Here is a 13,233-nt window from a genome sequence, read left to right as displayed (position 1 = left end):
AAGGTGTTTTTGAAGATAGGCGGCGGCGGCTTTATTCCGTATCGTCGGCAGTGTTCGCAAGCGTGCCTTCGCAAGCAACGAAGTGACACAGCAGACACTAAGGCGTGTTAGAGTGAACCTTTGTAAATTAGCCCCACACGACTGACGCTCCTCACAATATACCGAAACTGAATTTGGCGCCTCAGCCCGACGTCTTCTTTTTGCTTATAATTTCATTTATTTTTGTTCGCCAAGCATGAATACTTCAAGAAAACTACTAAAAAGCATACAAACTCGTAAACAAACGCAGTTATTGCCATAAAAGTTGCCTAATTTTAGCTTATGGCCATAAATTTGTGCCTCATTTTTAAGAAAAATTGTTAGCAATATCCTAAACTACTGATCTGGCAACTACAGCGTGGCATCATGGCGGCATTCGTGTTTAGACACATTTTTGAGCCAGCTTTACCCGCATGGAGGAAAAAAAAAGCTTAGGAGAGGCCCCCAGCTATCCCCGCGCATTGGCAAAAGTGTGGAGGAAGTCACGTGTTTTCGGCGGCCATTGTAAGTAGCGTTAGCAACGGCGTCCTAGCAACAGCCCGCCCGCCGTTCGCCAGTCATGGAGGAAAAGCAGCGCCTGCCTTGTCGTCCGATTGCGAAGATTGCGGCTTCGCTTTGCTGCGCTGTGGTCTTGCGGAACTCGAAAAGGATGCTGCGAGTTGCGACAGCTGCGCCGATGGGAATATGTCATTTAATTTCTACTTGCAAGTGCACCTTGTACCGCGTCAAGCTATTGCTCCGGTCGCGATCACGACGCGCCTATTGAAGTGCAGATATCGTGAACGCGCCGTCCCGTCGTACGCGCGGACACCCGTCTGGTAGATTTTCGGGAAGTGATACACGTGTGCAGTACGTAGGCGACTTGCAACCGAACGATTCGCAACTCAATTTTTTTGGTTATCGCCGCCGCAATATATAGTTTGCTAGGCCGGCAATGCGCGGCAGTGCTTTTGCAACTGTTACAAGGTAGATTCCCAGTTGATATAATTCCATCGTCCTATTACCTTAGTAGGTGTCCGTCTGTCGACTGGAAGAGTGCTGGATCTGGAATCTGGATCTTTTTGTGGTCTCGCTCTGGATTTCGATTTTCAACGCTTCATACTGCGAGGTTAGTGTATGAACGTTTTCAACTGATATCACCTTGAATTTATTGTCACAGAGACAAGTGGAAACTTGGCGAAAAAAAGTTTATTGACGCCACCCACCCTCTCATTTTTTTTCACTCAATAAAATGTTTTGCCTCCTCCTCCTGCTCCTCCTCCTCCTCCTTCACAAAAAATTCTATCGAAGGCACGCGAACAACGGTAAAAACATTCCACAATTTTTTAGCGTGAAATCTGCATGAAGTACTGCTTACCTATATATATAGAACGGCCGTTTAATTGACTAGTCATCTCTGGGATTGCCAGTGAAACTGCAACGCAAACTTGGGCACTTTCCAGTCCGGTAGCCGCATGGCGTTCGCCCACTGTTTGCGGCGTTCTCCATCGCTTGGGCACCTATAAACGGCGGCGATTGCAAACAAAGGATGAATGCACACCAATGTACAGCAATACTTGTCAGCGGAATGATGCACTAACCGGTGGAAAGTGACGCCCAATTCCTTGGGTACCGATCGCGACTTGCAGCCTGGCACCGAGCATTGCGGCATTGTTAGAGCGAGCCGCTTCGCAAACCTGCTGCGGCCACACTGAAGACGTGTAACAGTGTAACCGCGCGTTTAGGTTCACGGTCACGCGCTGCAAAACGGCCTTCTACCTGCCTATCAGCTGATTTCCGCCGGCTCGGCGCTGGCAGATGCAGACGACAAGAGAGGCGATACAGGACGGAGGAGGCGGAGAAGGTGCACCGAGAGAGAGAGAGGCAAAAAGAGTCCGCCAATGGCATGGAGGGCCAATGGTCCGCCATTCGACTTACAGAAATGGCGTTTCCGGCTGCGCTGGGTGTGACGTCAGGGCCTCTCCTAAGCTTTTCTTTCCTCCATGTTTACCCGCCTGTCAGTTGACGGTCCAGTGTTGCCAACTGTAGGGTTTTCGCCCTACATGTAGGGCGTTTTGGGAATTTTTTTCTCGCCGTAGGGCCGTAGGGCCGTTCAGCCATTTTTCCGCCAAGCGTAGGGCGATTTTGAATTTTTCTGTTCAACTTCCAATTTTAAGCTTATGAAGCCGCGAAAATCTGAAATTATGTCCTCATCTAACTGGTTGTAACGCAAATTTTGACCGCTACATTACGTTTCCAGAACCCGATCTTTCGGAAGAGAGGGAGAAGATGGCGAGCCGTTGGGGGAGCGCACTCTGCAGAAAGCCCCAAAAGTTCAAACTCTGGTGTTTCCCTGTGAATGGCCTGTGGCCGTGGCATGCACAGGCTGCTGCGCCGCAAAGTTGTTTTCCACCGCTGGTAGGGGGCGTAGCAATAGTTGGGGGCGTGAGGGCACGGCCGTGCTGGAGCGGGAGGCGCGCGCACGATTTGAATTGCTACCGGCGCAGCGGTACAAGTTACAACGGTTGCTATGGGGGCTAGCATGGGAATAATACTTTTCTTTCCTCCATGTCCGTAGGGCTACTCCCACGGTGCAGCGCGTCTGTTCGAGCCAGCGCCGCAGTCAAACATGTTGAAACCATTTCGGAACTGGTTTTCCCGGGTGTAGCAGAAGTCGCGACGGCCGCTTTTCTTATGGATGCGAAAACCAAAACGCCCGTGTGTACGAGATTTCGGCCCACGTTAAATATCCTCATGAGGTCAAAATTTATCCGGAGCCCTCCACTACGGCGCGCCTCGTCGTCTGCGTTGCGTCGGCGCGTGAAACCCTACAGTCAATCTATAATAGCATGGAGGAACTCCATGTATAATAGCATGGAACTTACACGTTGAAGACGCGGCCTAAAACGGGCTGATTGCTAAGGCCTGAGAGCATACCCCCCCTCATCATGCATGCGATTCGCGTGCGACTGATCCGCCAAAACCGGTCCTAACAATCAGTCGTAACGATCAGTCGCATGCGAATCGCATGCACCTGTCGTCCATGTGTCTAGCGCTTCATAGCAGGGAAGCACTCACTGTACGTCCCCGCGCACGCATTGTACGGCGTGCGCCCCACGGCAGCCATTGCCAAATTGTTCGTCTTGGCGGCAACAAAAGCCGACCCAACCTTCGTTTTTGCCGAGGAGAGGGAGGACGTCGACGGGACACGAGAGGGGGCAACTGCTTACATGTGCAATGAGAGGAGGGATTTTGCAGCAGGGTTTGTAGTTGGGCAAGTTGGTTTATAACTCTAACAAAACAGCGCGAAGCACGGCACAAAGTCTTCTCTTCCCTTTGTCCCGTGTTTCGCGCTGTTTTGTTAGAGGGATTTTGAACACGAGGGGAAATAGCCAGTTTATTTTGAGAGTGTGATTCTGAGGCAAAGCGCGTTCGGGTTGCTTCGTGGTCCACCCGGATAAGGCGCCGATTGGAGATCTTGCACATCGTGGGGCGCCGGCTACAAAATTTTCAACTGAACTTTATGTTTTTCTTATTTCGGACGGCACCCATTGGTAGGGGCTGTCGCATGTTTTGGCGCATAAGCGCAGCAGCCGGCTGCGGAGTCGGAGTCACTCGAGAGTTTTAGTATAGCGTTTTAGCTGTGGCGTTAACGTTTTGCGGGCCGCAATCAAACGGATAGCGCCTCGTTAGGCTACGGTTATCGTGCCCGCTAACGCTATGGGCGCGCTTTGCTCCGTCTCCGCCGTCCGCGGCATGGTCGTGGTTGAACTTGCATTCATAGGGGAAGAAAATTTCTTTCCTTCATGGCCGCAGCCTGCAGCTTCTGCGCACTCCGCCACTCGCTGTTTTGTCCTTCCCCAGCCACAACTTTCTCGTTCAAACTTTTACGCGGCGCGGTGGGAGAGCGCCTGGCGACCCGTTTCATCGCGTGGTAATGGGAGCGTCTCTTCACCACGCAAAATGAACGAAGATAACGTTTTTGTATTTATCAGTTATGAAGCATACTCGCGGCGCCGCGCGCGGAGATACGCGCGCCGCAAAACGCCCGACCGTTGGCAGATGGAGGGGGGTCGCACTTTGGCGGCAAGATTTCTCTGGCGCTCAAGGAGGCATTTATAAGTTACGAACTTAAGGCGCAACCACATGCAATGTTTTGGCGCGTATTCCGGTTTCGGCGATGCATCACCCACGAAAGGGAGAAAAGGAGGAGTGCGAGAGGGAAAGGCGAAGGGTTGCGGGACTGTTCTGCCGGCGCACACACTCCCCGCTCTTGGCCCGGCGGCCGGCCGGCAGTGAATACCTAAGCGTGCGCCCTTTTCGCTTGCGCCAACCGGCAAGTGTTTCAATTGCGCGTTGGATTTCGCCTTCTGGGACGGCTGCGCTGTGATTCAATCACACTCCTAGATCTGGATATTTTAACCAAGTTAAAAGTGCTTCAACGGTGCCTGTGTTGGATTTCGCGTCCCCTTGTGATGACCGCCGCTGTGCATTTCGAAGTGCTTCAACCGGGTCGTTTGATTAAGTTTTACGCTGCAACAGTGTTCTAGGTAATATTACTTAAATACTTTGTCATCCGTGCTGTTTTGCAATCGCAGTGTAGCGTTCGAAAATTGTCGCGTGAACGGTTGCTACGCAAGCGTGCATCCACAGTTCACCCTGTGATCGGCCGCCGCTGTGAAAGTCAACCTTTATTATGAATGAATTCCTGGAGTGTGACAAATAGAAATTTAGCCTAATGCCCCATAAAGTTGGGCCTAAGTCACGCTGGGAATACGCGATAAGTATAATCACTTGTCGCCCACCTAGGACCTGTTGGTACTCATATTTTCTGACGATTGCTTTCAACCTTGTCACGATGGTTGCACTTTGTGCCCTGCTGCTTTTTATGCGATCGCACAAACAACAGGATTGCTTGTTTTGTTTTTTTCTTTATCGTATCTAGCGCTCCGCCCAGACGAAACGGCAGTTGGCACTAAAGTTTTGCCCAGACAGAATTAAAACTGTCAAATACTCCTGCTCTGATCTTCGCCTCTTAGATTTAGACACGCAGGACTACCTTTGCACCGCCTCCTCTTCGCGATCGTGTGTTCACGGGTCTTTTTCTTTTTTGCTTGCAAGCCCAAATGGTGCTAGCACCCAAATTTATTTGCGAGTTGGATTATGAAGCCTCCACTGATGACTTACGTTTGCACACACACACTGACCAAAACAAGCTACAAGGGGCTTTGGTATCCAGTATTCTTACGCTGGAGCATGCTTCAAGGCATGTGATCACAAAAGCACTTAAGTTTACAGCAAATACAGGTTCTCAAATTGACTGAAAAACTGAAACATAACATTAAGCCTTATAAATATTTACCTAGTATGTGTGCTAGTTCTGCATCAATTGCTAAAAAAAAAAACTCGCAACACATGCTAATGAACTGACCATGAAAAAGTGACGTAGTGAATAGTAAATCTGTCTGCTGAAAACAATTTTCAATAAAACTACAGATTTGAATATAGATTACATGTTGCAATGTATGGGCATATGAAACAGCAGAAACCAAGTCCCAAAACTCGAGAATTCTTTATTAAATGCTTTATAACCTCAAATATACATACAACATTTTACGTGCCCATCACGGTTTAGGCCAGGAACATCTTGGCTCAAAACTTTCCACAATTTCTCAGTCAGCACCTGCAACACCAAAAGAAACAAATAAACGCTTCCTTTTACAACCACACCGCAAATGTCAAGTGAATCTAAATTCACAATTGATGGTGTATTTTGTCCCATATATGGCTACATTAATATGTACACAAAAGTTAGTTTAGCCTGCTTTTGAACTATTCTAACTGCTTATTCTGAATTTTTCTTCTATGTGACACCAGAGATCCTTTGCTGATGCAGTCTTGTGTCTAAAACCTGCTTTAGTCCCTTCACACCAAACGGTATTTTTGACTTTTTTGAGAATTTGTACAAGGCCAAATAATGGCTTACACTAGTAGGATTAAAGTTCTGAGCTAGACTGCTTTGATCTCGTTAACAAACTGCACTGCCTTTCCCAATAGCTAAGCAGGTGCTTACAGTGTATCTGACAGAACAGCTGTCACGCAATGGCCATACAGGACAACTGGGTCGGTTTATTAGTCAGGAATTATATGATTGATTGATTGTGGGGTTTAACGCGCCAACGCAACGCAGGCGATGAGGCGCGCCGTAGTGGAGGGCTCCGGATTAATTTTGACCACCTGGGGACCTTTATCGTGCGCCGAAATCTCGAACACACGGGCGTTTTTGCTTTTCGCCTCCATCAGAAAAGCGGCCGCCGCGGCCGGGAATCGAACCCGCGACCTTGTGCTCAGCAGCGCAACGCCTTAGCCACTGAGCCACCGCGGCGGGTCAGGAATTATATGAGGGGGCACTAGGCTGAGCCCCGCTCATCGCACCACTGCTGCAAAAACAAAGTTGAAAAAGATTCTATTTCGGGGGTTGTAGGTGCCGAGGCCACTCTTGGGCTATGAAGCGTGACACAGTGCTAGGTTCGATTCACGTTAATCCTAACATTTGGCTATCTTAACTTGCACTGAAATCTCCACACACGGGCGTTTGATTTTTTTTTTGCCTTCACTAAAAAAAAGGAAAAGAAAAAAGTCCTTGGGCTCAGCTGCACAATGCTTTAGGAACTGCGGCTGCTGCTCAGGCACAAGTTCGAGCCATTACTTGACTAGGCACAAATCCTCAAGCGTTGAAAACTGATTTCAGCGCAAAGCGGCAAAACAGCACTTTATTAAAAACAAGAGAAGTGGGAAAGACCTTATAACAACACTCACTAAAGAACGACCTCTTTGAATAAACACAGTGTCACTTTGTAAATCGTCAATGCCTGGATAACATATCCTTCATGCACAAGTATACTTAGTTGCTCCTTTAGACCAACAACAATGGCCAGAAGAAGTCAGGCTGCTGCCTTACACTTGCTGCTTCGTCTTAATATTATCATAAGTTAGCCATGTATCTGAAATACCCATCTGTTTGATGCTTTGAACGTGCCATGTAGGTGTTGCCGTGCAGTAATCCTCATTGGACGAGAGAACGAATGCAAATTAAATGACTCACGAGCGAAAAATGACGTTACCAAAGTTGATCAGTTCGCTACTCTGGCACCGCTTTACCATTGAGCCAATGCTGTGGACTTGTTTGTAAACAACCTGTAATTTCTCTGCGCCATGTAACATCATTGATAGTGGTTGCGGACTGAAGTAGCGTAGAAAACCGGGCTAGTTGGTGCAGATTCATCTTCGCAGCGCACAAATAACAGGACAAAAAGGAGGATAACACTGGACAACCACTGAACCAAAACTGAATTTTTATTGAAGAGACAAATATAAAGCCATCGAAGGTATAAAAAAAAGATAAAAACATGACACATGAACCCACTATAAGCAACTGTACAGACAAACGCTCTCAAGTACTGCTCTCTTCAAGATACGCCAATTCTGCATCTAAAAGTGCTAAAGACGAGCGCTAACACACGAGTCAGACATTTTTCGAACTTTATGTGCTTCCACTATATTTCCCTCACCTTTTGTTCATCGTGCGAGAACAGTACCGTTGTATCATGAAGGAAAAGCGTACAACCACAATCTTTGCAATGGGTGGGAAGAGGGCCAGAAGGCACTCAGTGAACTGGCCAACATCAAAGCGACCACAATGGAAAGGAATGCAATAAACCACATTTAATCTACAAGGAACAAACTGTTTCTCATGTTTCACACCACAGCTGTTTGCTCGGCCCTTATTACTAATATTCTTTTCGATGGCGGGACAGATGCACTTTAACTTAATTTTGGCTGAAAACACCACATTGATGTTATATCTGCTCCCCAATTCTTTCAAGCGGTGAGATACCTCGTGCAGGTACGAGATTACAACTATCTTTTCCTTCACAACATCACAAGCAGGAGACAAGTTTTCTTCACCAAATCCAACAACTGAAGATGGGCCGACCCAATGACTTCGTCACCGTAGCCAGCATTTTTGGGTCCAACTAACTGTTCACCAAAGCTAGACTCAATTAGGTGAAAACAAGACTGAAAACAAAACAAGATGGCTGACCTGAGGCAGTTGACAACAATCCCATATTTTACAATCCTAGAACGTGCTGATGAAGAGTTCAGTAAAGGTTCTTCGATCGTGGGCTATAGAGCCAACATACATGATTCTGCTCGAATTTTAACAACAGGTCCAAAAACTGGATTGTTCTTTGGTTTAGCGCCTTGGACATAAAGGTCAGCCTAAATGCGTGACGTTTGAATGCTTTTAAAATGTCCACCATTTATCTTGTAGGGTCATGGTTTCCACAAAGTACTAGGTAATCGTCAACATACATGAAAATTTTAATTGCCAAACCCTCCAAGTCACGTTCCAATACACGGTCAACATGAGCCAAGAAATGTCACTAACAAGGTGAGGAACTTTAGAACGTAGACAGATTCCAGATCTCTGCACATAGACACTGTCACACCATCCTACAATAGTTGATGCTAAGTAGAAACGCAGAAGCTCCAAAAAGGATTCCACGGAAATCCCACAACTTTGCATAAACTTAACCTCGCCGTTTTAGACGGTGATACATTCTTTCACAGAGACCAAAACTTGTTCATGCGGAAGGGAGTAGAAAAGGTTTTCAGCGTCAATGCTGAAAGCAGAGCACCAGCCTGGATTACTGCGCGCACAGTAACCTCATTTGCGCGCTGTGAAGATGAAGAGGCTTGCGCAGTGTGCCCTATCCTGGTCCTCTTGCACTGCAACATCTGCTACCTCAAACACGGAGCTGCGCAGTGGACGCCAGGTCGGCACAGAAATTTTGGCACTCGATGGAGATTTTGACTATGCCACTTATGGTCGTCTCCCATCCCTGCGACCGCAGCACCTTCTGCGGCACTGACATTGATGACTGGATAAGCACCTACGAGAGTGCGAGCGCTCATAACAGATGGGACGCAACCTTGGTGCTGGCCAACGTAATATTTTACCTCAAGGGCCTAGCCAGACTATTGTTGGTTTGAGACACACGAAGCAGACCTGACAAGCTGGGAAACCTGCAAATTGACATTACGTGAGCTGTTCGGAAAGCTTGTTGGCCACCAACTAGCCGCGAAGGAACTTTCTTCCCATGCCAAAACCTCGATGGAGTCATCCGTCGCCTATATTCAGGATGGTGTTGCTCTGTGTCACAAGATAGATGCGACACGTCAGAAACTGGCAAAGTAGGCCATGTGCAGAAAGGAATTGCTGATGGCGCTTTCAACCTGCTTGTTTATAAGGACTGCACCACCACAGACGGCATCATTACAGAGTGCAGACCGTTTAAACATCTTGAAAAGGGCCCCGCAGCCTCTGGAAAATGTTTCTTTGGTTATCAACGTAACTAGTTGATGCATTTCTTTTTGTCATTCCCCCCCCACTGCAATGCCAAAAGGCGCTGCGGGTACCAAATAAAGAAAGAAAGAAACAAGCGAAAGCTCACTGTATTGCCCCACAGTTCACTCGACTGCCTAACACGGCTCCTACATCCTATTACGAGTATACCACTCCACTGGAATGTGCCCTTCTTTGTTCGACGACTTAATTAAAATAGCACGCCGTGAGCTGGAGGCTACGGCTACCCTACTAGCCCCGACCCGTGAATGAACGTCACCTTCTATCTCCCTAATCCATGCGATATACACAAGAGCTCGCAAGCCACACCATTCCACGCATTTGCTCTGTAGCTCACCCGAAAAACGCTTTCACTGTTCCTCGTGTCTTAACTGGTCCCCACCAATATGCCCCACGCCATTTTCAGACACAAAATTCCGAAGAGTGGAGTACTCCTGAAAACAAGGCAATATGCTTCCACTGCTGTCACGGTGGGCATGTGGCCCGCTACAGCTTTCGACATTGCCACGTTAAGCCTTCGCCTCACCACAAGACTAATCAATGCAGCTCAAGGAGGTAATACTCCATCTGTGACCTGGACGACAGATCCTCTATTAACCAAGGAGTCTAAGCCCAATTTACTAGACGTTACTGTTGATGGTGTTGCAGCCCAGGCTCTCACTAACACAAATGCTCACATCTCTGTAATGAGCTTAACCCTCCGCTGGCATCTCCGCAAAGTTCTGACGCCACCCATGCAAACATTTGTTCGAGTTGCCAATGAGAGCACACCTTCAATTGCCGGAATGCGTACCGCCTGAATATGGATTGCCGACCACGATAGTGTCGTTCTCTTCACCGTCCTTGAAAAATGCCCCCATGACATTATCCTCGGCATCGATTTTTTCTCCAACCGCTCTCATTGACTGTTCTGCGGGACTTCTCTCTTTTGAATTTCCTTCTGCCAAAAATGCTCAAAAGCACCGTTCTCGTTCCACAGATTATGTCCATTTGCTGTCAAATGCTGTAACATACATGCCCCTGTGATGAAGCCCACCTGTTTCTCACAGTTATTTCTCACCAGATTGTTCGACAAGCTGAGCGGAAGCTACTACAAGCACGTATCCTTGAGTGCCGCCAGAAGCTACGACCTTTGGAGAAGCAAACCTTCTTTGCACGCCGGCAACTTGAGTATCTTATTCCTGAGGACTTCCCAGATGTGCAGCTGCACGCAAACTTCACCGCTAGCATGGGAGAAGGCCGTCATAGAACGTCGCAAGAGAGGAAACTGCAAGCACTCCAGCCGGACGTGCCACAATGCACCCAAGAGGTCATCAACCTATCTCCGTACACACCGAACGAAGAGGAGGCTAAGGTTTTGTCCCTTGGTTTGAATTTTAACACGGAAGCACCCCCGGAGCCAGGAAAGGTGATTTGTGCGGTCGAACGCGCGGTCGGCCAGCTTCCCTCTGAAGTACCGCAAGAAGCGCGCACCCGTGCTATTGGTGTGCTTTCTGGTTTGCGAAGACATTGTGCAAGACTGCATTTATCGGTAGCGGAGAGGCAAGCCATCAGGAGCCTGCGGAATAACAGCAGTATCGCAATCCTTCCTGCTGACAAAGGCAATGCCACGGTCTCGCTAGATAGCAGTGACTACCGCAAGAAGATGTTGGCCCTTCTCGAAGACCAGCAGACATACGCTCCTCTAGCCAGTGACCCAACTAGCAGGTTACAGTCCAAGCTTCAAGAACTGCTAACCAGGCTTTTCAAGCTAGTCCCTCCGCACCACAAGGGCCTCTACTACAGGTTACTGTGCATGAACGGTTCAGCCCCGGCAATCTACGGTCTGCCTAAAATCCACAAGCCTGGCGTTCCTCTTCGGCCTATCGTCGACTTCTCGAGGTCACCGCTCTACCGACTATCAGGCTACCTTCACCAAGTGTTGAGCCCTCCAGCCGGTAAGACGCCCACGCACGTCGGAAACTCGTCCTCTTTTGTTTCAAAGCTGAAGGACGTAACTCTAACTGAAGACGACGTCATGGTTTCGTTCGACGTCAAGTCTCTTTTCACTAGTGTCCCAGTGGATCTGGCAGTAGCCATGTGCGAAGAAGCACTAAACACGGACATTAGTCTTCCCGACCGCACTCCCTTTGACGTCCCCGAGCTCTGTGAGTTGCTTATGTTTTGTCTGAGCAACACCTATTTTTCTTACGGGGGAAGCTCCTATCAGCAGACCCATGGCACGGCGATGGGTGCATCCATATCAGTTACTACGGCCAATCTAGTTATGGAGGCTTTAGAGGGGAAGGTATTGGCAACCTTCACACTGGCACCGAGGTTTTTCTGCCGCTATGTCGACGACTGTTTTTGTATTTTAAAAAAAGCAAGATGTCCCATGTCTTCTGGACAGCCTCAACGCCCAGAATGTGCATATACAGTTCACCGTGGAGTTCGAGCAAGGCAACATGCTTCCCTTTTTTGGATGTTCTTGTTCGCCGCGATGCAGGCGCTCTCTCCTTCTCAGTGTACAGGAAGCCCACACACATGGGTCGTTACCTCAGTTTTGAATCTTGCCACCCTCTCGGCCACAAGACATCCGTTGTGTCGTCCTTGATAAAGCGCACCGTATGCATCTGCTCAGATGACAGTGCACTGAAACGTGAATTAGGAACGATCCGCCGCGAACTAATCGCCAATGGCTACCCTAAGCGACTTATTTGCCAAACCAAGAATAAGATACTACAGCCAAGAATGGTCAACAACAGGACATTACGAGCACGCGCAGCCATCCCCTACGTCCCAGGAATAAGCAAAGCATTGTCGCGCGTCTTTTCAAAATACGACATGCGCATTGCCCATGTACCGACCAGCAAGCTCCGCCACGACTGAAAGAGCACCAACGTGATGTAAGAAATCATAATCACATGACGAATGCCATTGCAGAGCACGCGCACAAACATTCCCACAAGATTGACTGGGAGAACACCGCAATTTTAGCTAAGGAAAACAACACATCATCTCGGCGTCTGCTAGAGTCACTTTTTATCCAATCAACGCCAGCCGCAATGAACCGGACGGATGGGACTTTGCCTCCCATCTACGCATGCTCTCTACGTCATGTGCTGCCTATATAATTGACGACGACGGCTTGTCTTACGTAGTGAACAAGGAACCCGTATGTGGTTCCGAAACGTCAATATATTTTTATTCTTCGTCAGTGTTCGCTTTTCTTTTGCAAGTTATTATATGGTCTTCCCTATTACAGACACGCTGCGTCTGTGAAACGTCACTGCCACACATCATCATTACTGTGGTAGAGAACCAAACCTGCCTTCCCTTTCAGTTTTTCAACTTCAGTTTCACACCTCAAGTCCTTCCCAAGGGGATTTCGCTTGCAATGCTGTGCCCTTTCTGGCATGAATGCTAGCACCCCTGCAGATTTACCTCCTGCAGTGCAGGCGTCCCATCAAGCACGATCAATCAAGGCAGTGGCTGCTTCAGACCTCCCACAGGATCATACCGCCGATCTCCCTCGTCTTCTGGATACCTGCAAGGACATCTTGGACTTAGACAACCATCCACCAACCCAAACTTCTGCAGTCACCCATCATATCAACACCAACGATGCTTCACTAGTGTACAGGTGGCCCTATTGCGTATCACTTGCTTAACGACTCGTCATCCAAAAGGTAAAAAAAAATGCTCAGTAAGGATACAGTCGAACCATCTTCCAGTCTGTGGGTGTCTCCAGTCGTGTTGTTCAGAGAAAAAGATGGGACGTAGTGCTTCTAGATGGATTATGCAAA

General features: G+C 48.3%; 1 protein-coding gene across 1 annotated transcript in view; it reads right to left on the bottom strand.

The window, feature by feature from the left end:
* LOC144172326 (mitochondrial 2-oxoglutarate/malate carrier protein) overlaps positions 1 to 13,233 on the bottom strand; it is a 139,602-nt gene that overhangs the window by 75,540 nt on the left and 50,829 nt on the right. The gene's annotated exons all lie outside the window — the stretch shown is intronic.

The sequence above is a fragment of the Haemaphysalis longicornis genome, unplaced genomic scaffold (assembly GCF_048455015.1).
Source record: "Haemaphysalis longicornis isolate Haplotype H1 unplaced genomic scaffold, Haemaphysalis longicornis Haplotype H1 scaffold_20, whole genome shotgun sequence".
In the NCBI taxonomy this organism is placed as follows: domain Eukaryota; kingdom Metazoa; phylum Arthropoda; class Arachnida; order Ixodida; family Ixodidae; genus Haemaphysalis; species Haemaphysalis longicornis.
This window is presented reverse-complemented; position numbering and strand designations above follow the sequence as displayed.